The sequence below is a fragment of the Felis catus genome, chromosome B3, assembly GCF_018350175.1.
Source record: "Felis catus isolate Fca126 chromosome B3, F.catus_Fca126_mat1.0, whole genome shotgun sequence".
NCBI classification, from domain to species: Eukaryota; Metazoa; Chordata; class Mammalia; order Carnivora; family Felidae; genus Felis; species Felis catus.
In genome coordinates, this window is record NC_058373.1 from 4,211,641 (window position 1) to 4,233,687 (window position 22,047).

The window sequence follows — 22,047 nt, forward strand, 5'->3', positions numbered from 1 at the left end:
AAGTCAACTTTTTGGGTTGCTTGGGTGGCTCAGTTGGTTGAGCGTCTGACTTGATTTGGGCTCGGGTCATGATCCCAAGGTCATGGGAACGAGCCCCATGTCAGGCTCTGTGTTGAGCATGGAGCCTGCTTAAGATTCTCCCTCTCCCTCTGCCCCTCTCCCCAACTTGGGCACGCGCTCTCTTTCTCTAAAAATTAAAAATTAAAAAAAATTAAAATTCAACTTTTCTGTGGGGGAGGGATCAACCTTAATTTGTATTTTGCTTGGAAGTCCTCCATTTTCAACAGATTTTCCAAATTAGTTGTCATTGTATTGTGTATAGAATTCTCTTGTGATTCTTACAGTCTGCTCTGCACATGAGGTTGTTTTCTCATTCCTAACCTTACATATTTTTGTTTTCTTTTTTCTTGAACCAGGCTTGCAAGAGGATTTGTCTCTTTTTGAATGCTTTTCAACTCTTACTTACTGTCTTCTGTTTTCCAGTTTAAGTTTTTGTCACAGTTCCTCTTCCTACTCTCTTGTTCTTTTCCCATTTCTTAATATTAGTCTAAGAGCTTTTATTTTTTTAAGTTCTTTTTTATTTCATTTTTGATGAAGACATTTTAAGGCTATAAATTTGCCTCTAAATACAACTCGTTCCATAGTTTTTGGTATAAAGTGTTCTCTTTTTCATTGCTTTTTACATATGTTGTCATTTTTTTCTTTGACCTAAGAGTTATCCAGGATTGGATGTCATTTTTTCAAATACTTAAGCTTTTCAATCCATTTCTTTCTTCAGTTTTATTGAGAGATAATTGACATACATCACTGGGTAAGTTCAAGTGCACAGCGTGATGGTGGTCATGTTTGTATTATTTTCCAGTTTTGTGGTGACCAGAGAATTAGATTCAGTATGTTTTAGTTAAGATTTTCTTCTTTGGCAAGTACATAATCAATGATTACACATTTCATGGGTGTTAAAATATGTATATTTTCTACTTAGAATTAAAAGGTTCTATGCTATAAATAAGTATGTACATAAATAAATAAAAGTTCTATGCGGGGGTGCCTGGGTGGCTCAGTCAGTTAAGCATCTGACTTGGGCTCAGGTCATGATCTTGTGATCTGTGAGTTCGAGCCCCCTCTTGGGCTCTGTGCTGGCAGCTCAGAGCCTGGAACCTGCTTCGGATTCTGTGTCTCCCTCTCTCTCTGCCTCTCCCCTGCTTGTGCTCTGTTTCTCTCTCTCAAAAAGAAATAAACATGAAAAAAAAAATTTTTTTTTTTAAGTTCTATGACTCTGTTTCATCAGGTTTACTGGTTTTAGTATTCAGGTTTATTGATTTTAGAATTTAGTTCTCTGATACATTTCCTAGGTCAGTCTAATTCTAGAAGAGGTGTGATTAAGATTTCCACCTTAAATGTATTTTAAACAATCTTTTTTGCATTTCTGGAAGATCTTTTTATGTATGTAACATTACATCACTGGTTCATACAAGACTGTGCCCTGTCTTTGTAAATTATGCCTTCTATAAGATCCTTTTTATCCTGTTTAATGCTTTCAACTTATGTCTGACCAATATCCCTTTCTCTGATGTTTTTGTTTTTTTGTTTTTTAATTTGAGAGAGAGAGCAAGTGGGGGGGGGGGGGATACGCAGAGAGGGAGAGAGAATCTTAAGCAGGCTCCACACTGTGGAACCCAGCACAGGGCTTGATCCCATGACCCTGGGATCATGACCTGAGCCAAAATCAAGAGTGCACAACCGATGCTCAACCGACTGAGCCACCCAAGTGCCCCTCCCCGTATCTGATGTTAATGTTACCATTCCTTCTTTTGTTTACTTCTGTCTGGTAAACTCATAGCTCACCTCTTTATTTTAAATCTGTTCGTTTCTAGTAAAAGAAAAAATTGTACATGTAACAAATGATCAATCTGGGTTAGTTTTTCCACCTAAAAGCCTAGCAGTAACTATGCAGAAGCCAGCTGCTGTGCTGAGAGGATCTGCAGGTGCATGGAGGCTTAGAGCTTGTACAGTTTTACGTTTCAAAAGGAAACTGAATGTCACGTTGATGTCAAACAGTAGTTCGCCATAACATGATAGCGCTGTTGTCAAATACTAATTTTATTCGAGGAAATCACAAGCGGATTTGCGGGAAGTCGTGGATTATTGGACTTGGCCTTAGTAAAGATTATTTTCCTTCCATAAGTATTTCAGGTGTCCTGGGAAAGGTTCTGAGGTTACTAAAACCCAGGCCCGCTATCTCCTTGCTTTCCCTTTCTCCCCTGCCAGAAATCAGCCTGCCTCTTCACATCCTGCCTCTGGGCTGCCCGCCTATAGTTCTGAGTTACCAGAAGCTAATATGGTCTGAGGCCCAGCTGGGGCTTTTGCGGTGCAGGAGAGGAGGTTGTTATTTGTACTGGAAGCCTGGAGGCGAGAGGGTGAGCTCGGGAGGGCTGAGAACAGGAGGCAGAACATCTCCATTCGTGTTAGTCTCCGGTCCTCCCAGAGATAGCCGGCTGGGACTTCCGGGACCAAAAGCGCGTGGGCCCTCTTCACAGCTTCCCTCGGTTTCCCACGGAAGAGGCTGCAGGTTAGGACCAGTGCCGCTTCCCTCCCTCCCGCGGCTCTTCTTTCTACTTCCTGCCTCCGTCGGGAATCACGTGGTGGGGTTTGAGTTCCTGTGATCCACCTCCCTTCCATCCTCTGTAACTCAGAGACTTGGAGTGGTGAGAGAAACGTTGGCATCAGGCTTAGAAGACTTGCTTTGTAGAGAGCAAAGCGGAAACGCAGAATTACCTCTACCCCGTGACTGCGTGAGCTTTGTGGAAAGTGTTCCCATAATTCGTTACCTGTAAACTTGAATCAGTGTTTGTGTGATTTCCCTCAGTGCTGAGTAGAATCTGAGAACAGGAGTGACACCCGGATGAGTAAAGGTGGTGCAGACGGGGCGCCCGGGTGGCTCGGCCGGTTAAGCGTCCGACTCTTGGTTTCGGCTCAGGTCACGATCTCGCAGTTGAGGAGTTCAAGCCCTGCGTCGGGCTCTGCGCTGATGCCACTGAGCCTGCTTGGGACTCTCCGCCTCCCCTGCCCCTCCCCCACTTGCACGTCTCTGTCTCTAAGTAAATAAATTAACTTTAAAAACATTAATGAAAAGAAGAGCACCTTTCCCCGTGTGAGAAATACTGGGGATGGTGCCCGGATGCTTGGTGTGTGACAGTGTTTTTCAGATGAATTTCAGATACTTGTGTAAACGTGGGGGCGTGAGGGAGACGAGAACAGAGCCCATTTTGACAGCAGGTGCTGCCAGTGCGTGGGAAGAGCACTCAGGCAAGTGACTTAAGTGCCGCGTCCTTGTTGCAGTGATGCTGAAGACGGGCGACTCCCGGCAAGCCGCCCCTACCCTCCCCTCACCACGAGAGGCAGCCTCTGCCTCCCCTGGGATTTCAGTGTCGCACCCGCTGTCTACGCTGCTTCCACACACACCCTTCCCTCCTTCACCCTGTCGGAGGGTAGTGGTCTTCTCTCCGTCGGAGGCTAGCTTTTCCTTCCATGCTCAGATCCGCTCCTCGCCCTTGCTTCCTCATTGGGCTTTGTTTCCTCACCTAATACTTATTTTCTTGTCCTCCAAGCCCCATCCAAAGAATATCTCTCTCTAGATTTCTTTTAGGCATTCAAAGTGACTAATCCCTCCTTTAAAAAAAAATTATTGAGGGGAGTGCCTGCGTGGCTCGGTCGGTTGAGCGTCCGACTTGGGCTCAGGTCATGATCTCACGGTTGGTGGGTTCAAGCCCCGCATCGGGCTCTGTGCTGACAGCTCGGAGCCTGGAGCTACTTTGGATTCTGTGTCTCCCCCTCTCCTCCTCTTCCACTCATACTCTGTCTCTCTCTCAAAGATAAACATTTTTTAAAACTTTTTAAAAAACTCTCTCAAAGATAAACATTTTTAAAAAATTAAAAATCTCTCTCTCCCTCTGCCTCTCTCCCCCACTTGCACTCTCCTCTCTCTTTCTAAAATAATAATAATAATAAACGCTAAAAAAAAAAAGCCCATCAAGAGTTGATTCCAATATGCTCTTCATGGAGCAAAATACTAGGCATTCATTAAAAGTGACATGAATCTATTTTGGGCATCAATAACTTGCCAAGATGACTTTAAAAAAAGTTACAGGGGTGCCTGGGTGGCTCAGTCAGTTAAGCATCTGACTCTTTGTTTTCAGCTCAGGTCATGATCTCCTGGTTCATGGGATCAAGCCCCACATCAGGCTCTGTACTGCCAGTGTGGAGTCTGCTTGGGATTCTCTCTCCCTCTACCCCTTCCCTGCTTGCGTACTCATACACACACATGCTCTCTCTTGAAATAAGCATTAAAAATAAATAAGTTACAAAGCAACGAGTTATGAAAGTATAGGTATATATACGTGACCGAGAGAAGAGCCCAATTATAACACTGGTTAATTCTGACAAGTAATATCCAAAGCTTTTTGTTTCTGTCTCTTTAAAAATCTCTGTGTTTTCTCAACTTTTTAAAAAGTATGTTTTACCTACCAGAATATATATAAATTGATCTGTGAAGCAATATCATGACTGCCCTTATACATAAACTTTTGCGTACATCTTGACGTTTTTAAGTAGCCACGTTTACTTGCTGAGGAGAACACATACGAGAAGCTTTAAACATGTATTTTCAGATCTCCTCTCTGGAAGGAATGCAGATAAATATTCACCAGCAGTATTTGACCATGCTGGTTCCCTAGGCCCTCACTGGACCCTGGGAGTGATAGATACATCACTCGTCGTTTCCCGCTTGGCCAGTTTGATAGGTCATCACTTCTGGTTGCTTTCTGTGATGTGTGTCTCATCTGATTGGCATTCAGAGAGTCACCCCTTCCACACTGGTGTTTGTAAACTCCTCAGAGTTGTGCTTTCCTCTTAGTCTCTGTTGTCTGCATTTTTTGGGGGTGGGGGGGTGGGGTCTGGTTTCTTTTTTTATTTATTTATTTTAATCTTTATTTTTAAGAGAGACAGAGACAGGGTGCAAGCGGGTGAAGAACAGAGAGAGAGGAAGACACAGAATCCGATGCAGGCTCCAGGCTCAGAGCTGTAAGCACAGAGTCTGACACAGGGCTCGAACTCAAGAACCTCGGGTTTATGAAGTCGGACACTTAACTGACTGAGCCATCCAGGCGCCCCTGTCTGGTTTATTTTCTTATGAGTAGTTATAAAAAGAATCATTTTGATATTTGGAGCCCTTCTGTACCCAGTTCAAAAGTGTGATAACTAAAATAGTAAATTCCTGAATTCACTTGTTCAGATCTCAAAATCATTTTTCCTCTAGTTAAGGCAGAACAGGGAGAGAATTAGGAGTTTGAGCTTTACTGTTAGGCTGCCTGGGTGAAAATCTTAGTGCTACGACAGCGTACCAGCTGTGACCCTAGTCTAGCTAAAGAACTACGCCCGGTTCCCTCACCTGCATGTGACACAGTGCCGGCACAGAACAAGCTCTCGAATTATGTTTGTTACTGCAATCATTACTGTTATAAGAAGGGACACTCTTGAGTAGGTACAATAGACTGGAATGTGCCCTCTCCCCCAAAAATGTATATGTTGTTTGTGTGCTTGCTTGAAATGTTTTATTTTATTATTTAAAAAAAAATTTTTTTTAGCGTTTATTTTTGAAACAGAGAAAACAGAGCATGAACGGGGGAGGGTCAGAGAGAGAGGGAGACACAGAATCTGAAACAGGCTCCAGGCTCTGAGCTGTCAGCACAGAGCCCGAAGCGGGGCTCGAACTCACGAACCTTGAGATCATAACCCAAGCTGCGGTCCAATGCTTAACCAACTCAGCCACCCAGGTGCTCTGGGAGATAGCTGGTTTAAATGAGGTCAGGAGAGGGGGGACCTTATGAAGGGATTAGTGCCTTTATGAGAAAAGACACCAGAGGTCTCTTCTCCGCAACCTTGTGAGGAGACAGGAAGGAAGCTGTCTGCAAACCCGGAGGAGAGTCCAGCAAAACTCAGTGATGCTGGCCCTCTGATCTTACAACTTGCAGCCTCTAGAACCGTAAGAATTAAGTGTCTGTCGTTTGAGCCAGCAGTTCATTGGTATTTTGTTAGAGCGGCCTGAGCTGATTAAAACATACAGTTTTGTAGGGTGCCTGGGTGGCTCGGTCGATAAGCGTCCAACTTGAGCTCAGGTCATGATCTCACTGTTTGTGGGTTGGAGCCCTGCGTCAGGCTCTGTGCTGCCAGCTCGGAGCCTGGAGCCTGCTTTGGATTCTGTGTCTCCCTCTCTCTCTGCTCCTTTGCCGCTCGTGCTCTTGCTCTGTCTCTTCTCTCAAAAATATAAGTAAACATTAAAAAAAGAGAAGTACAGAATTTCCTAAATCACAAAATCATCTTTCAAAAAAAATGTAAAAAAAAACCCCAAAACCCCATACAGTTTTGTTATCACTGAGCGTGCAGCCTGGAGTTGTAGGTGAGAAATAAAAGGAGTAATGATGATAGAGCACGAGGTGTGTTTGGAATGCAGGTGAAGTACAGAACACACAGTGACTGACCTCCACGCTTCTCTTGTGCCTGTGTTTGCCTTCTAGACTGTTCCTCATTGGAAAACAGCAGTGAACTAGTGTTTTCCCAAGGAGCAAGAACTTGATCCACCTGAATTTGACTGCTAATTTTGTGGAATATTATGGAATGAAGCTCCTGTGAGGCTTTGAGTCATTTTGACTATAAAATGCAGGATACGATGCAGACTGTGTTCTGCAGCGTTGCATCTAGGTGGCATTTAGAATGTAGGGATTCTGTTAATGGATGAGAAAGCTGGAGTCCGTATCTATTTAGAAAAGGTTCAGTTCTGAATGACGCGTTTTTTCTAGTGGAGTTTTGAATAAGTCTTTTTATTTTTTTTTTATTTTTTTTTTTTTAACATTTATTCATTTTTGAGAGTAAGAGACAGAGCATGAGCAGGGGAGGGGCAGAGAGAGAGAGAGGGAGACACAGAATCCAAAGCAGGCTCCAAGCTCCGAGCTGTCAGCACAGAGCCCGACACGGGGCTCGAACTCACAGACTGAGAGATCATGACCTGAGCTGAAGTCAGACGCTCAACCGACTGAGCCATCCAGGCACCCCTGAATAAGTCTTGTCATCGTTCTAATACTAGTTTTTCTTCCACCAAATTCCCCCTGATTTTTTTTTTAATTAAAGTTTTTTTTAATGTTTTTATTTATTTTTGAGACAGAGAGAGACAGAGCATGGGCAGGGGAGGGGCAGAGAGAGAGGGAGAGACAGAATGTGAAGCAGGCTCCAGGCTCTGAGCTGTCAGCACAGAGCCCGACGCGCAGCCCAAACTGGACTGTGAGATCATGACCTGAGCTGAAGTTGGATGCTTAACCGACTGAGCCACCCAGGCACCCCAAAGTCCCCCTGATTCTTGAGAGATTTCTTATTGTGTAAAAGTGCTTCCTTTTTGGTTAGTAAATCAGTATTAGAGTATTATGAGAAAAATTAAAATGTTTCAACCCACAACTTCCTTAGATTAATACCAACTATTTTAAGGTTTATTTGTTCTGTATGTGAACAATTTCATACTCTTGTTTATTAATATTATTGCAGTGACTCATTTTAATATTTCTGTGTAAAATATCCATATAATCTATAAAGCCACATTATCTCCAAAAGAGTGTTGGTAATATGCAATATGTGTGGCCAGTGGGTGCCAGTCTGACCATTCAAACCAGGGCCCAGGAGAGGATCTGGTCTGTCCACCAAAGTCTAAGGTCCAGCCTTCATTTTTAGGCTAATAAGCTCAAGGTTTACAGTTATTAGAGGGGATTTTATTTTGAGAGATTGATTGTAATTAAACAATTTGGCAAGACAGGTGTAAAAATTCTAGACTATAAATGAATGTAAATAGAAGGGAGAGGAGATTTGGGATATTTTAATTTTCTGATTAAAGTCATTTTCCTCTGGAAGGAAAACCTCCTGGGAACTTTGGGGTGACTAGATGATCATTTACTTAGGGGGAGAGTTTGATGATTTAATTTTATTTTTTTTTTAATTTTTTTTTTCAACGTTTATTTATTTTTGGGACAGAGAGAGACAGAGCATGAACGGGGGAGGGTGAGAGAGAGGGGGACACAGAATCGGAAACAGGCTCCAGGCTCTGAGCCATCAGCCCAGAGCCTGACGCAGGGCTCGAACTCCCGGACCGCGAGATCGTGACCTGGCTGAAGTCAGACGCTTAACCGACTGCGCCACCCAGGCGCCCCTGAGTTTGATGATTTTAAACATAGGCCATAAAACTGCAACATACAAACACATGTAATAAAGACTGTTGATCAGAGACTCTTGGGGTCTCTTCCCCCCCTGCTGCCTGAGATGTTCACCAGGATTCTTCACTACTTCCTGGACTGATTGTTTTCCCCACAGTGGTAATGAGTTGGGAACTTACTAGGAGATACACTAGAGTACAAACTATAGCCTGGAAGTTTTACAAGTGTGAACTTAGCAGGTGTGAAGTCTTTCTTCCCAGGAATATCTCCAAGAGGGGCAGACTAAGAGCGGCAAACGAAGCGGCAACAGGATTAATAGGAAAGGGTAACTGAAGGACAGGACCTAGAGCCAGTGTGCTGGTTGATGCAGAATGACCAGGTTCGCTGCAGCCATCACTCAACTAAGCCTACATGCAAACAAAAGCTGGAGGACTGTTCCTGGAGGAAACGTGAATGAGCCGCTTGAGGAGGGCCCCAGTTTGCAGCAAAGGAAAGCCCTTCTCACTTGGGCATTTGGAAGGCTCCTCCTTCCTGCTCTCTGCCCGTGTACCCGTAAGTGAAGTCCCCCATTTGATAGTCCTGTATGAGTGCGTACCTCACGTTGTCCTTCCCATTCCTCGAGGAGGCCCGCTGGAGAATTCTGGAGAATTTGAACTCCCAGTGGCAGAAGAGACTCAGCCAGCCACCCAGAAGCCGGGTCCTTTGTTTTTATGTAATTTCTTTTAAATGTTCAACTGAGATTTACTACACCTGAAGAAAACCAATGGCAGGTAAGAAAAAGACCTTATTGAGCAAAGAGCTGGCCCAAGAGAGTAAGTGAAAAACTTTAGTATCTACAGAAAGATTTGAAGATACTGCACCATAAATCAAGAATAGGTTACCATGGAAAAGGCATAATGAGAAAGAGTGGTTAGAAATTTAAGATGATTGTCAAAATAAACATTTACTAGTACTGGAATAAAAAATACAGTTTTCCCAAAAAGATAATTAGAAAAAAGATAAGATGTCAGTCTATAAATCTACCAAATAACTGAAAGAATTTAAGAAGGAAAAAATCGGGAAAAAATGGAGGAAAAGAAATCATAGAAGGATGATAGTTTGGATAATTAGAGATACACATCTTTTTTACTGAAAAGTTGCTAAGCATAGTGAATTTAAGCATTGTCTGTCTGTCTCACACACACTGCAAATCCTTGCAAGATTTTGGAATACTAAAGATAATAGCCTGAAAGCATCCAGAGAAGGAAAACAGAAGTTACCTAAGAAGGAGTGAGAATCAGACTGGCATCTGTTTTCTGGTCAGAAATGTGTGCTAGAAGATACTGCAGCAGACGTTCAAAGTCCAGACAGAAAGGGTTTTTGATACAGAATTCGACACCCAAACAATTAAGTAGAAAATTGAAAAAGATATCTCAGATATGCAAAAATTCACATTTACTTCACATCTACATCTTTGTGCAATTACTTAGTATACTTTGGAGAGAATAAGACATCTAGTAAAAAGGACTCCACCCTAGGAATGCGGTGGAAAAAAAGTCCTAGGATATCGGCTATGTAGCAAGCCTGAAAAATAATGGGTTCACATTAGAACAGGATACCAAAGGATCAGAATTCCTTGAAACAAAAAGCGGATTCCTGTTAAACAGTAAAAGTAAGAGGCTGGATGATCATCACCAAAAGAGGAAATAGCATATGCTTCGTTTTGTCAAATAAAAGGTTATTAGAAACTCCAGGGAAAGCAAAGTTTTATAAGGACATGTTAGTCCGAGTACAAAAACTAAAGTGTAGCATGATTATCAGCAACTGCTAGAGTGTAAAAAGATTTCGATTTGACCTTGATCCTTGAAGTGGTCATTTTTGTGCATGTGGCACAAGTTTAGTGACAGAGGATTACATTTCTTTCTCTATGGATCTAATTCCTTGGTTCTGCAGTGAATCATACAGAAGTACAATCTCAAATGCTATACACTCAATTTGAAATTTCAGAATCTATATATAAAATACAGGAAACAAAATGACTCCACTGTGTAAAGATCAAAGTAACATAACCAATAAGGATAAAAGAGGTGCACAAAAGTTGGAAGATGATTTCCTCATATAGAAGTTGACAGATCCAGGGCACCTGGGTGGCTCATTAGGTTAAGCGTCAGGCTCTTGATTTTGCCACAGGTCATGATCTCATGGTTCATGAGATCAAGCCCCACAACAGGCTCTGCACTGACAGCATGGAGCCTGCTTGGGATTCTCTCTCTCCCTTTCTCTTTTCTCTCCCCCCTCTCTACCCCTTCCGCCCGCCCTGTCTCTCTAAATAAATATTTTAAAAAGTCAAGAGGTCCATCTACTGTCATATCAAACTGAAGTATTGAAATGAGAAAAGCAGTGTAAAATAGTTTGGGGTGGGGGTGGGGGAGCCTCAGTGGACTCACTGAGTTGAAGACACGGTGCTGAGAGTCTCAGGAGACCAAGGCAGCCAGATTTTACGGGACCGCGAGCCATGGAGGAGAGGACTGGGTAGTTAAATGTAGAGATCGGCAGACGGTTCATACTGAGTGTTCACAGTACTGATCAGCTCGTGTGTGAGGAAACCTGATGCCAGAAAAAGAACAACCTGAGAGGGTTTGACATCAGTGCTACAGGGCCCAAAATAGCACCTGTTCCCACCACCAAGACTGGAAAAACCCATTAGGCATTGGGGAGAGTACTGAAAGTCTCGCTTTGGGGCACCTGGGTGCCTCGGTCGGTTAAGCATCCAACCCTTGATTTTGGCTCAGGTCATGATCTCACAGTTCATGAGATCAAGCCCTGTGTCAGGCTCTGTGCTGACAGCATGGAGCCTGCTTGGGATTCTTTGTCTCTCTCTCTCTCTCTCTCTCTCTCTCTCTCTCTCTCTCTTATCTTCTCTGTATCGTTCCAATTTTAGTATATGTGCTGCCGAAGCTAGCACTGTCTCTCTCTCTCTAAATAAATAAGCATTTTTTTAAAGGTCCTGCTTCATTAGTGGAGAATAATTATCCTTAGGCTAAATACAGTTCTAGTCCCACCCAACAAATCTTAAAAATAAGATCAGAAAAGGATCAGTTTCCAAATAACTACATCTTAAAACTGCTTCAAAGCTCTAAAAATTTTGTAGGAACAAAAATATCCAGCAGTTAATGTAAAATTCACAATGTCTGGCCCGGCTGGCTCGGTCAGAAGAGCACGTGACTCTTGATCTCAGGGTTGTGAGTTCAAGCCCCACATTGGGTGTAGAGTCATTTGGGTGATTCAGTCTGTTGAGCATCCAGCTCTTGCTTTTGCCTCAGGTCGTCATCCAAGGGTCATGGGATCAAGCCCCCATTGAGCTCCATGCTGAGTGTGGAGCCTGCTTAAGATTCTTTCTAACTCTGCCCCTCCCCCACTTGCACATGCTCTCTCTCTAAAGTAAAAATAAAATTCACAATGTCTAGCATCTTATCAATGATTAACAGGCTGAACAGTATCAGCTATCAGATAACTTTGAATGGCCTAATATACTTGTAATTTGAATTCCTAAAAGAGATAAGAAAGAGGGGAGGATATATTTGAAGAAATAATGACCACAGTTTTCCCAAATGGATGAATATTATAAACCTATAGATTGAAGCTCAGTGAGCACCCAAGAACAAGAAATACACAAAAATATATACCAACCACATCATAATCAAAATTTTTAAAACCAGTGAAAAAAATCTGAAAGCTGTCGGGGTCAAGGGGTGTGGATAGGGGCAGATCCTACATATAGAAGAACAAAAGAAAATAGCCAAGTTAGACTTCTATACCAATTCTATACCTTATTTCAAAAACAGGTGAAATGAAGACTTTAAATTTTTTTTTTTTTTTTTTTTTAATTTTAGAGGGCACATGTGAGCAGAAGAGAGGGACAGAGAGAGTCTTAAGCAGGCTCCATGCTGCCGGTGCACAGCCAGACACGAGGCTCGATCTCACAATCCTGGGATTATGACCTGAACTGAAATCAAGAGTCAGACACTTAACCAACTGAGCCACCCAGGTGCCCCAAGACTTACTCAGACATACTAAAGACATAGCAGCATACCCTCCCTACGACAAATATCGAAGTCATTCAGGCACAAGGAAAATAGCACCAAATGGGAACCTAGATCTCCTTGAAGAAATGGAAGAGCATGGCAGCTACGTGTGTATTTTTTTCTGAAACAAAACCTGACCTTTTTTTAGAAAGAGCCAAGCTGTTCATATGTCACTACAAAACTGAAACAGGGTTCTTCTTGATTTCTGTTTGGAATAAGGTATGGATCATTGTATCCTGTGGTGTCACCTCCTTAACTGAGCAGAAACATCTAGAAAGTCCTATCTGTGACTTCAGCTACCAGTTAGTGATACCCACCCCTTCATGAACCTGGAGTATAAATAGTGGTGGGAGGCAAATGTTTTCTCTTAATATTTTTTCATTGTTTTAGTTAACTTGTTTCTGTGATAACGAAATGGACAAATTATCTCCTCTTCGCTCCCAAGTGATAATTTTTTTAATGTGTATTTGCTTTTGAGAGAGAGCAGGGGAGGGACAGGAAGAAGGGGGCACAGAGGATCTGAAGCAGGCTCTGCGCAGTCAGCAGAGAGCCCCACAGGGTCTCAAACTCACAAACCGCAAGTCATGCCCTGAGCTAAAGTCAGATGCTTAACCGACCGAGCCACCCTAGCTCAGATAAAATTTTAAAATAATCGGTTCTGCAACGTTTCTGGGACCCCCAATCTGTTCTGTCCGTCATTTTGTTTAATCTTGCACCAGTACCATACTGTCTTCATTACTATGGCTTTGGACTTGGTATCCAGTGGGATAAGTCGTCCAACCTTATTCTCAAGAGTCCCTTAGTCGCTCTTGGCCCTTTGCTCCTCTGTCCATGTTTTGTTGGAGTCTGACAGTTTTCACAAAACAGAGGTGGAGTTGTGAGTTGTGTGTCAAATAGGATTAGAGGGAAATTTTCTGCTTAAACTATTTTTTTAATGTTTATTTTCAAGAGAGAGGGAGAGAGAGCATGAGCAGGGGAGAGGCAGAGAGAGAGGGAGACACAGAATCCGAAGCAGGCTCCAGGCCCTGAGCCGTCAGCACAGAGCCCGACGTGGGGCTTGAACCCACCAACCATGAGATCATGACCTGAGCTGAAGTCGGACGCTCAACCCACTGAGCCACCCAGGCACCCCTTAAACTGTTTCTTAGGTGCAAATAGTGTATGTGTACTATAAGCTTTATTTATTCTAGGTTTGTCTTTTTTAAGATTTTCACAGGGTACTCCATTTTGGGTTCACATACGGTTTTTCTGATTACTTTCAAGACTTTATTTTGGGTCATTGCTTACCTGTGTGTCTTCACTGAATGTTTGAGGGACGTTTTGCACTTCTGATTGTGACAAGTTTGCCTCTGTTCTTAACCACAAACAAAAATCTCACAAATACAAAGGTGGCCCAGAGTACCTTGGAGCCTGAAAGGCTGGCACATTTGTATAAGGCTTTGAATCGCCCAGAGTGTAACCTGTGCATACTCAGGTAAGTCCCAGCTGTTGCCTCTGGAGAATGTCTCCAGTGAAAAGGTGGTCACAGTCTTACAGCGGCCCGTCATGCTGACGGTGTCCTCTGGGGGTTGCAGTGGACAATCCCCTCCCTTTGTTCCTCCCTCCGGTAGACTGGCCAGTAAAGCCAGGTCGATAACAAATAGTTAATGGGCTTTAAGAAGAGGAGATAAACTTATTAAACAAATGTAAAACCTACCTCTCAGACTCCAGGATCCCTCGTTTCACTCAAAACCCAAACATTCAGAATTTTAGCATTCAGATGTTCTCATATGTGTGCAGAGAAGATCCAGGATGGTAAAGAGTTCTCTGTCCTCCTGAGACCTCAGAGGCACAAAAGCAAATGCAGGAATTCCACAGAAGCACCCTGAAGGTTTCCCCAAGTTCAACACAGATGAATCAGTCTATTCAGATACACATACATTCACGGTGAGTTACATACAGATAAAAGCTCATTCTCTTTTGAAAAGACCAAGTGACGGCAGTTGTTTGTGATATAACACTGTTGTAGAGGAAAGGTGGTTTTTAGTTGCTTTAGCTTGTTCCTTGGCTGGGCAGTGGGGGGTTCCTGGCATTCCACTGGAGGCAGGAACCAACGGTGGGGTGAGGAGAGTAACTCAATCAAGATAAGGGGATAGACAAATCCTCTGTGCTTGAGAGGCTATGAGAAGGGTCACTTGGTGAGAACAAACTCCGCAGGTTTGTTTGGATGCTGTGAAGTCCCACCAGGGTGCCTGGTGAGTCAGTTGAGCGTCCGCTCTTGATTTCAACTCAGCTCATGGTCCCAGGGTTGTGGAATTGAGCCCCGAGTCAAACTCCACACTGGGCATGGAGCCTCCTTAGAATTCTCTCTCTCTCCCTCTGTGCCTCTCCCCTGTTCATCCTCTCTCTCAAATTAAAAAAAGAAGTCCCACCTGACTATTGAGGAAGATACTGGTGATGATCTTCCTGATTTGAAGGCCTCTAAATGTCTTCTCTTGGAATGATTCTGGATAGAGATGAAATGAAAGCTAGAAATGAAGCTTTATCTGTAACAAGCCAGGACCGAAACCTCATGAAGGTGTATGTTGTGCTCTCTCAACAGCCCGATCAACCAAATGGACTGTAGTTGCTCTGCATTGTTACCCATGAGGTTCAACCATCGGAACATTTGGGGTTTGGTCCTGGCTGTGCCCTTCGAACCTTGAAAGAGACCCTTTAAAGTCATTCTAAAATGCTTGCCTGTACTTACTCTTTGAGAGGATCAAGTAAGTTAATGTTCTAGCACTTTGAAAGAGTATAAGGTGGTATTTACCCTTGGACATGAATCAAGAACTGGAGTAGAAGAAACTTTAACCCTTAACCGACTTTGATTAGGAAGGGAGATTTGAAAGGATGTCCGGGCACAACCCAATTACAAGGATTCTCAAGTGTCAGTCACCTCAATCTCTCCTTTATGTCTCTTTTTATTGTGCCTGGCACGGCCTTAGTTAACACATTGATCTCTTAATCCATTTGCCTTCATCCAGCCATCCCCAAAAGCCTGCTTTCCCAGTTTCCATTATCTTTCACACTGGCCACTAGTAATTCTCTAGAACTTATTTAATTACAAAATTCCTATTCCAGTAGCTCCTTAGGGGACTACGAGATAGATCACATTCTCTCCGTGGTATATAAGGCTTCTTCCCGTCTACCTGTTGGGTAGTTACAAACGCTAAGTTAATATGTCTGACACCTAGGATTTAATATATCTAGTATGATGACTTACATAAGAGTAATAATGATTTGTTATAAATGATTATAGGCATATAGAGAATATATACTTTAATATACAAAAATATATAATATATAAATTATGTTAAGTATAAATATATTTTTAAGTTTATTTATTTTGAGAGGGAGAGGGAGAGAGAACAGGGAGGGGAGGGGCAGAGGGAGGGAGAGAGAATCCCAAGTAGGCTCTGTGCTTGATCCCACGAACTGTGAGATCATGACCTGAGCCTAAATCAAGAGTCAGATACTTAACCTGCTGAACCACCCAGGCACCCCTAAATATAAATATAAATATTTAAAAATTTTTTTTCAACGTTTTTTTATTTATTTTTGGGACAGAGACAGAGCATGAACGAGGGAGGGGCAGAGAGAGAGGGAGACACAGAATCGGAAACAGGCTCCAGGCTCTGATCCATCAGCCCAGAGACCGACGCGGGGCTCGAACTCATGGACCGCGAGATCGTGACCTGGCTGAAGTCGGACGCTTAACCGACTGCGCCACCCAGGCGCCCCTAAATATAAATATTTTAAATAAAAATAAGTTATATATATAATTAACTCCATTTTCAAGCCCTTTCCTCTCTGTGGAGAATGAGAGATGGGGCTGAAATGTCCAAGCTTCTAACCATAGCCTGGTCTTTTGGGGTGACCAGCCCCCCTCCAGAAGGCCACCAAGATTCACCTCATTAGAACAAAAGACATTGCTATCACTTGTGAAGGGATCCAAGGGATTTAGGAACTGGAGTCAAAGGCCAAATATCAAAACAAAATACTTGTAGTTCTCTCACCACATAGGAATCCACAAAAGGATTTTAGGAGTGCTGTGTCAGGAATGAGGGACAGGGACCAATATATGTCCTTTCTGTTATCTCACATTTACCGTTTACTAACACTTAGCCCAAATCCCTTTGTCTTGTCAATTCGTGACAAATTTAGTATTTCTTTGTCTAAAAGACTTAAAGCTTCCCTCCCTGGTCACTTTTTCAGGTCTCCATTCTTTTGTGAAGGCCCCCTTGTACATGTAAAAATGTAATAACGTTTGTATGCTTTTCTCCCGCTAATCTGTTTTATATTAGTTTTAATTTTTCGGTCCAGCCAGTGACCCTAAGAGGGTAGAAGAGAATTTTTTCCTCCCTTACACTAACATCTTCAGTACATTGTTGACTAGAAGCAGTGATAGCAGGCATCCTTGTCTTGTTCTGATTTTGAAAGGAAGCTATATTAATTCGCTGCTGTAACGAGGTACCACAAATTGGGTGGCTTAAATAATAGGAATTTATCATCTCGCATTTCTGGAGGCTGGAAGTCCAAGAGCCGGGGGTCAGCAGGACTGGTTCCTTCTGAGACTGTGAGGGGCAATCTGTTCCATGCCTCTCCTGTAGCCTCTGGTGGTTTATTGGCAACCTTTGGTGTTACTAGGCTGTAGACACATCACCCTGACTTCTGCCTTCATGTTCATGTGACGTTCTCACTGTGTGGTTGTCTGCCTCTGTGTCCACATTTCCTCTTTGTGAGGACACCAGTTCTATGGGATTAGGACTCACCCTAATGGCCTCCTATTAACTAATTACATCTGTAATGACCCCATTTCCAAATAAGGTCACGTTCTGAGATATTGGTTTGAACTTCAGCGTATTAATTTTTGTGGGACACAATTCAGCCCATGAGAAGCTCTGACACTTTGCTATTAAATGTATTTGCCACGATAACCTTTACTAGGTAAGTTCTTTTCCATTTCCAGCTTGCTTAAAAGCTGTTATCATAGATGTTAACCTTTAGTCAATGTTTTTATGTAATGAGATTTACTATATGGCTTTTCATAATCTGCAGTGATTTATTCTAATAGCTTTTCTATTTTAGTCCATGCCTGACTTTTCAGAATAAACCCAAATTGATCATGATTTTAATACATTATTGCTAATAATATTTTAGAAGACAGTTTCTGCATCTATGTTCATAAGAAAGATTGGCCTATAAGGTTTATTGTTGTTATTATTGTTATTGGATTGCCTTTGCTTTTTATATTGTTAAAATGGCCTCATGAAGTGAGGTGGGGACTATGACAGAGATTGTTGGTTGTTTCACGTTGGGATGATGAAAATGTTCTGGAGATGGATGGTGATGATGGTTGCATGACAGTATGAATGTACTTCATGCCACTGAACTTACACACTTAAAAATGGTTAAAATGGTGTGGTGCCTGGGTGGCTCAATTGGTTAAGCATCTGACTTTTTTTTTTTTTTTTTGGCTCAGGTCATGATTTCAGAGTTCATGAGCTCAAGCCCTACGATGGGCTCAGACAGCATAGAGTCTGCTTGAGATTCTTTCTCTCTCTCTCTCTTTCTCAAAATAAATAAACATTTAAAAAAATAGTTAAAATGATAAATCCTATGTTATGTATGTTTTACCACACACGCATACAAAAACCCTATCCACAGCTAACATCCTACTTAATGATGAAGGACTAAAAGCTTTCCTCTTAAGATTGTGAATAAAACAGGCACGTTTGTTCTTGCCATCCTTATTCAGCATTGTACTGGAGATTCCAGGCAGGGCAATTATGAAAGAAAAAGGCATCTAGATTAGAAAGGAAAAAACAAAACTGCCTCTATTTAAAGATGACATGGGGCGCCTGGGTGGCTCAGTCGGTTAAGCGTCTGCCTGTTGATCTCAGTTCAGGTCTTGATCTCAGTGCTGTGAGTTCAAGCCCCGCATTGAGCTCCATGCTGGGTGTGAAGCCTACTTTAAAAAAAAAAGTGACCTGATTTATATATAGGAAATTCTAAAGACACACACACACCCACACACCTAATAGCTAATAACCAAATTCAGCAAGGTTTCAGGATATAAGATTAATGTACAAAAATCATTTGTATTTCTGTACACTAACAGTGAAAAATTTGAAAATGAAATTTAGAAAACAGTTTCATTTACAGTAGTATCAAAAAGAATTCTTAGGGATTATCTTTTTACAGAGAAGTACAGGACTTATACACTGAAAACCACAAAATATTGTTGAAAGAAATTAAGGAAGACCTAAATAAATAGAAAGACATCCCATTTTCATGGATTGGAAGACAATAATAAGATGGCACTACTCCCCAAATTGATCTAAAAGTTCAACACAATCCCAAGCAAAATCCCAGATGCCTTTTTTTTTTTTTTTAAAGAAATGGACAAGCAGGGGTGCACGGGTGGCCAGGCCAGTTGAGCGTCTGACTCTTGATATCAGCTTGGGTTATGATCTCAACACGTTCATGAGTTTAAGCCCCACATCAGGCTCCATGCTGACAGTGCAAAGCCTGCTTGCGATTCTCTCTCTGTCTCAAAATAAGTAAACTTAAAAAAAAAAGGACAAGCAGATTTTAAAATTCATATGGAATTGCAAGGGACCTTAAATAGCCAAAACAGTCTTTAAAAAGATCAAAGATGGAGAACTCACATTTCCCTATTTCAAGCCTACTACAAATCTACAATAATCCAGATAGTGTGCTATTAGCATAAGGATAAACATGTAGATCAGTGGAATAGAATCGAGATTCCAGAAGTAAACTCATCAACTATGGCCTATGGATTTTCAACAGAAGTCCCAAGATCACACAATGGGGAAAAGATGATTTCCACAAATGGTGCTCAAAAAACTGAAAATCCACATGCAAGAGAATGAATTAGATCCCTGCCTTATACCATATACAAAAATTAACTCAGTGGATACAAGGCCTAACTGTAAGAGCTTAAGTTAGAAAACTCTTAAAACATAGATGTAAATCTTTGTGACTTTGTATAATGCAATCGTTTCTTAGCTATGACATCAAAAGCACAAGCAACAAAATAAAAAATAGATCAATTGAACTATACCAAAGTAAAAAAACTTTTATGTGTCAATATGTATATCAAGAGAGTGAAAAGACAATACACAGAGTGGGAGAAAATATTTACAGACTACAATTGGATAAAGGTCTAGTATCCATGATATATAAGGAATTCTTACAACCTAAAAATTAAAACAGCCTAATTAAAAATGGCGAAAGGTATTGAATAGACCTTCTCCAACAAAGATCTACAAATGGCCAGGAAGTACATGAGAAGATGCTCAACATCATTTGTCATTAGAGAAATGCACATCAAAACCACAGTTAGATACCACTTCACTCCTACTAGGATTGCTGTAATGAAAAAAGACAATACAAGTGTTAGTGAGAATGTGGAGAAACTGGAACATTGCTGATAGGAATGTAAGATGGTGCATTTGCTTTGGAAAATAGTTGGATGGTTCCTCAAAACGTAGAATTATCATATGACGCAGCAATCTACTCCTAGATATAGATCCAAGAGAACTAAAAACATATGCTCCAACAAAAACCGGTACATGAATATTCATAACAGAATTACTCATAATACTCCAACAGTGGGAACAACCCAAATGCCCGTCAACTGATACATGGATAAACAAAATATGGTATAGTCATACAATGCAATATTATTTGACCATAAAAACAAAGGATGTTCATAAAAACAAATGCTACACATGGATGAAATCTTGAAAACATGCTAAGTGAAAGAAGCCAGACACAAAAGGTCACAGATTATATAATTCCATTCATATGAAATGTCCAGAATAAGCAAATCCATAAAGGCAGATTAGTGGTTACTGGGGAGCTGAGAGGGGAGGGGAATCAGGAGTGACTGTTTCATGGATATGAGGTGATTTTTTGTTAAGTTTTTTTTAATGTTTATTTTGATTTTTGAGAGAGAGAGTGCGAGTAGGGGAGGGGCAGAGAGAGGGAGACACAGAATTCAAAGCAGGCTCCAGGCTCTGAGCTGTCAGTACAGAGTCCGATGCGGGGCTCAAACCCATGGACCAAGAGGTCATAACCTGAGCCAAAGTCAGACGCTTAACTGACTGAGCCACCCAGGCCCCCCAATATGGGGTGATTTTTGAGGATGATGAAAATGTTCTGCAGTTAGTTAGTGGTGATCGTTGCTCATATTTACGAACAATCTAAAACCCACTAAATTGTACACTTTAAAATGGTGAACTTCACCAAAGAGATTATATAGATGAAAAGTGAGCACAGGAAATATGTTCAACATATTAAGGAAATGCAATTTAAAGCCATTGTGATAGGGGCACCTGGGTCGTTCAACCAGTTAAGCGTCTGACCTTGGCTCAGGTCATGATCTCACGGTTCGTGGGTTCGAGCCCTGCGTTGGGCTCTGTGCTGACAGCTCAGAGCCTGGAACCTGCTTCGGATTCTGTGTCTCCCTCTTTGCCCCTCCCCTACTCACACTCTGTCTCTCTCTCTGTCTCTCTCTCTCTCAAAAATAAGTAAACATTAATAAAAAATTAAAAAAATAAAGCCATCGTGATAAGAAAGAGGAGCCCAAAAAGATAGGATGCCTAAATGTTATATGATGTCTGGGAAGGGATCCTGAAACAAAAAGGACCTTCGCAAAAATCTAAGGAAATCTGAATGAAGTATGGAGCTTAGTTAATAATAATGTGTGAGTTTTGGTTCATTAGTTGTCCCAAGTGAACCATGTTAAAAAGGGTTAGTTTGGGGGGATGATGAAACCGTTCTTCATCTTGACTGTGATTAATCTATACATGTGTTAAAATTCATAAAAATGCACAACAAAAATAGTGAATTTTACTGAATGTTAATTAAAAAAAAATAAAATGTTTAAATGGCTTGGAGTAATTGGAGAGTAACTAAGAATCAGTAGAACCCAGACATTTGATCCTTGAAAGAAGTGAACTGCACTGGATGAGATCCGTCTTTCCAAAGCTTTCTCCTTAGGACACTCCCCAGTCCGCAAGGTGTGGGATGGCTAGAACTCATGCAGAAAGCCACAGACTTCTTGGCTTAAGATAGAAGTGGACTTGGTAGGGGAGGGGTGGGGGGATGGGTGAAGGTAGTCAAAAGGTACAAACTCCCAGTTATAAAATAATAAGTCCTGGGAATGTAAAGTACATATGGCAACTATAGTTTTTTAAGAAAAGATATTGGTGGATAAAGTTCAATGCTGCCAGAGCAGCCGGATATTGAGGGAGAAAACCCAGAGAGGAGGAAGCTGAAGAGAAGAAATCCCCTAAATCTGCATATGAAATCCCTCAATTCCTTGTCCAGTGGAAAGCAACAGCTCAAAGGCAGGAAGCAAAAGGCAGATATTTCAACTGCTGCCTGCCACAAGAGAGACAGAATTTGTAGTTTGATTTTCATAAACTCAGAAGAGCTTGGACTGTCCACTGAAATCCCAAAAGGGCCATGTTCTGGAAGACCAAGTGGCAGGACTAAGAAATTCACTTTAATAACAATAGGGAAACTTAAACTACCATGACGAAGGTTGAACCAAAACTATACAAATACAAGGTCAAGTTCAAGCTATTTTTTTTAATTTTAATGCTTTTCTTTTTAAGTGTTTATTTTTGAGAGAGACAGAAGTGAGCAGGAGAGGAGCAGAGAAAGAGGGAGATACAGAA

At 41.7% G+C, this 22,047-nt stretch overlaps 1 long non-coding RNA gene across 2 annotated transcripts in view; it reads left to right on the forward strand.

Annotated features, from left to right (window-relative positions):
- Positions 1-22,047, forward strand: part of LOC123385790 — a 32,104-nt gene that overhangs the window by 3,409 nt on the left and 6,648 nt on the right. For both annotated transcript variants that reach the window (XR_006598800.1, XR_006598801.1), the window contains exon 3: positions 14,895-15,057. This is a non-coding gene — a long non-coding RNA (uncharacterized LOC123385790). The remainder of the gene's footprint in view (positions 1-14,894; positions 15,058-22,047) is intronic.